This window comes from Mus pahari, chromosome 6, assembly GCF_900095145.1.
Source record: "Mus pahari chromosome 6, PAHARI_EIJ_v1.1, whole genome shotgun sequence".
Lineage (NCBI taxonomy): Eukaryota > Metazoa > Chordata > Mammalia > Rodentia > Muridae > Mus > Mus pahari.
Genome location: NC_034595.1, coordinates 12,266,449 through 12,270,496, shown reverse-complemented (window position 1 = coordinate 12,270,496; position 4,048 = coordinate 12,266,449). Strand labels below are relative to the sequence as shown.

At 39.0% G+C, this 4,048-nt stretch overlaps 1 protein-coding gene across 7 annotated transcripts in view; it reads right to left on the bottom strand.

Moving 5' to 3' along the window:
• The window catches only part of Musk (muscle associated receptor tyrosine kinase), an 87,566-nt gene that overhangs the window by 48,520 nt on the left and 34,998 nt on the right, over positions 1 to 4,048 (bottom strand). The gene's annotated exons all lie outside the window — the stretch shown is intronic.

The window sequence follows — 4,048 nt, the reverse complement described above, 5'->3', positions numbered from 1 at the left end:
AGGAAGGACAAATCTCTAAATTGGATAGAAAGGATAGAGAATTTGTATACATTTTTAGAAATCCTAACGGGGGGGGGGAACAAAACAAAACAAATAAGTCAGTCTTCGATCAATTTGAACACTTGGGTCAAATCAAGTTAGGTTTTTTTTTTTTTTTTTTTTTTTAGAATTAATTAAATATAAGCCAGTTGCCATATGTGTGCATATGGGAAAATAGTGATAATGGTGGTAACCACTGTTTCTGGCAGGAGTAGGCTTGCCCTGTTCTTCATAGATGATGCGTATTGTCATGTATGACATACACCATGCACTGAGATTCCTCCTGTATCTCTGTGATTGCACATGACCTGTGATTGCACATGACCTGTGATTGCACATGACCTGGGGCTATTTTACCTATGAGACAGAGCAAACCGTCTAAGACTCAGGGATCTACTGCCAGGGCAGGGCAGGAGTGCAGTGCCCTCATTCTGGTTCAGACATGGAGTCCTTTGCTGTAACCTGGTATCATGGTGACTAATATCTCCATTCCGTACTTCATACCCAATCTCCTTAAAGTCCAACGCATGTAAAATCTCCTATTTGACCTGACTCTCTCTGATCTTTGCTGCCAGAGGCTGCTAACAATTTATAAATTAATGTCAATTACAAAAAAAGAAAAAAAGAAAAGAAAAGAAGAGAAGACGTTCAAAACATTCAGAGGTTGACCGCCAAATGAACCTTGAGTCCAGATGAAGGAATTAGAATTTCACAGCATCCTTAGTATCAGGGAAAACACAGAGTATTAGTTTCTTCTACACTGGACACTTAGAAACTGTAGAGTCCCTGATTTGCTTTTGTTGCAGTTTTATTGTTTGTTTTGTTTTGAGACAAGGTCTTACTGCACACTGTTTGCTATGCTTAAGCTTCTGGCTCCCCTTCTTGTGTGCTAGGAATTTAGGTGTGTTCTACGATACCCAAGAAGAGTCCCTGCTTGTATCACAGACGCTATCAGAAGAGATGAAAAGAATTTTTGAAGCAAATTAGGCCTGAAAAATTGTGAAAGGACACCCCCTTACACATACACACACACACATACACACACACACACACACACACACACACACACACACACACACACCACACACACACACACACACACACACACACACACACACCACACCAGCTAAACAGAACCAACCAAAGAGATGCAACAGTGTCTTAGATTTGATGGTTTCCAAAGAACAAGCTTAGAGGTTGGCTTAGGAATTTCACTTTCATATGTATAGCATAGAAATTCCTTTCTAAAAAAGAAAAAAAGAAATTCCTTTCTATGCATAGATGCAAATAGTCACAAATGCCTCACATGCTTTGGAATTAATACACACACATATATAAATACATGCACACACAACTGATGTTATCTTAGAGGAAAATATGAAAGATTACTCTGTGCGAATCTATTGAAACTTGTATGCACCCCGTAGAGCAGTTTGCTGGTCATTTCAAGGACAGATTGCAGTCCTAAATTCACCATGTGAACCATGTGTCCATGGTGATTCCTGGTGACTTCTGAACTTGTCATCTGCCAATTTTGAAACTCCTACCTCATGGCCTTCATCCGGATTTAATTGTTAAATTCTCATCTAATTGCTTTATGTGTTATGCTCTGTCTTGTCTTCCAAATAGCTTTTTAAGCTTCTGGGGAAGGCATATGCTAGAACCAGGTGTAGAAACCAACTTCTGCTGGTTTGTTTGTTTGTTGTTTTTTTTGTTTTTGTTTTCTGAAATATAGAACCGTTTCTCATAGGAAAAAAAAATCTATAATTTTTAAGAAGTCTTTTGCCATTTGTATAAGGGATGGCTTGCCTTCAGCTTTCCTGACTAGCCCGGGAGGGTGGTTAGGCTAGACAGTCAGTGCCCGTTCTGACTGCATAGTGCTCACTCTACTTCCACATCCAAGTTCAACAGTAATCAACTATTCTCTTCAATATGTTCATTTATAGGGAACTCAGGATCATCTTAGCAACCCATTTTGACCAATTCTTTATGAAAAAAAAAGGGAGGAGAGACATATACTCTATATTATTCCTCCTCATGACTACTACCCATAAAGCCTGTTTCCCACTTCCTATCACTGGGCAAGAATTGAAAAAAAAAGTCCAATTAGTGTTTTGGTGTTTCCTGCTGTAATAGCCATGGTGCCTCATTCTGATTGCTAATTTTTCAAACTTCCTTAGCTCTTCTTATCCTGAGTTACTCAAAGTTCACTGATATGCACAATGAGTCTTATAACTCTAAAGAGAAGAAGCACTGTATGCACTTTCTTTCTGTGAATACAAATCTGCATGTGTGTTCATTTGTAGTTGTGTGATATAGTCAGCCAGCTGATGTCATCAAAAAATCACAAATACCCACCACTAATTTTTATTCTTTTTTGTATTAAGGTCTATCTCCCCAAATTCATCTATGTATGTTCATCTGTGAAGTTAATTCATCAATTCATCAATTGGGGAGAAAATTGGAAGGTTTATCAAAGGTCATGCAGGAAGAAGAAAAATAAAGATTTTTTTTTTGAGAGAGAGAGAGAGAGAGATAAAAGGAATAAACTTGGTAAAATCACACAAGTCATGGAGACCCTGAGGAGTGAATGAAGAACCAGAAGGAAGCAGACTCCAGAAGTACGCAGATTGCATGCATTCTTCTGGCTACAAGAGAGAGCTGAGCCAAGACATAACAGGGGTTCCACGAGTGAGGCTGAGGTCTCCGAAGAGCTGAACACACACATTCTCTGTTCCTGGCTGGATGTCACTGAGACTTCCTGTTTCCGGGAAGGAGTTATCATGAGAAAAAAGTTCAAATGTAAGATAGAGAGGGCTTGGAGAAGCCAGCTGTGTCCTGGCTGGCTCTGGGGGAGAGTGCGGCGAGGTATTTTAGAGAAGTTTGAGCAAGAGGTAAGTACTGAGGTCACCACAGGGGAGAGAATCTGAGATGTGTGAGTCAGCTGCTTTGAACATGAGCACATTGGAGGTTCCAGGTCTCCTGGTTCTTTTCTTAGCTCAGTGACTAGGATCCAGTCAATGCAGCACACAGTGACAGCTCAGAAAGGACAGCAATCTCTGGGTGTTCTACAAGATGCTATCATGTGCATGTACCTATACTTGCATTTTGTTTATAGTATCCAAACAAGCAAGCTAAAGTATTCTGTTTTCTAGATGGATAAAAAGAAAAATGTTAACTAGCACCTCCTTTGACTCTTTGGAAGCAATAATACCCATCCTCACTTCTTAGTTATTCCATGAGATAGAAATTTCATAGGATGGACTTGCACCTCAGCTTCTTGCTAGGATTGAAGGTACATGATGATATGTAAACACAGCACAGAGATTATATTTGTGACAGTGCTGAGTTCACAATTTAAAATCATCCCACTAGAAGAAATACATAGCAGTATCAAAGAGGATGTCAACACTAAATTAATAACTCAGCCAACAGGAAACATAAGAGACAGGCAGGAACTGTCAAGTCCCAATTCTCTCAACAGCAACTGAGGTCTGATATGTATCTATGGAAGGATGGATAGATAGATAGATAGATAGATAGATAGATAGATAGATAGATAGATAGATAGAGTGCCCATTTGGTATTGGGAATTAGTAGTTCATTGCTTGAAAACAAAGGCAAGTGTAGGGTGCTCCTCCCTAGAAGAGGAAGACACAGTCACAGTATTGCAAAATTTGGGTGTCTATGAGGCTAAATCTTGGTTGGTCTCCAAAACATTACAGATTGGGGCCCTAAATTCTGCTCATTACATCTTTATTAAGAAGGAAATGGGAGGCTTTCTGAGGAAAACCTTCAAACTTACTGGAAAGAAGAAAATTATTTTAAAGGAAGAATAATTAGGAGTAATGATCCTTAAGTCCATTGAACATTGGGAATAAGAATGATAAGAAATACAATGCATTTAGTAACTAGGTGAAGAAGAAGAAAAGAAGAAGAAGAAGAAGAAGAAGAAGAAGAAGAAGAAGAAGAAGAAGAAGAAGAAGAAGAAGAAGAAGAAGAAGAAGAA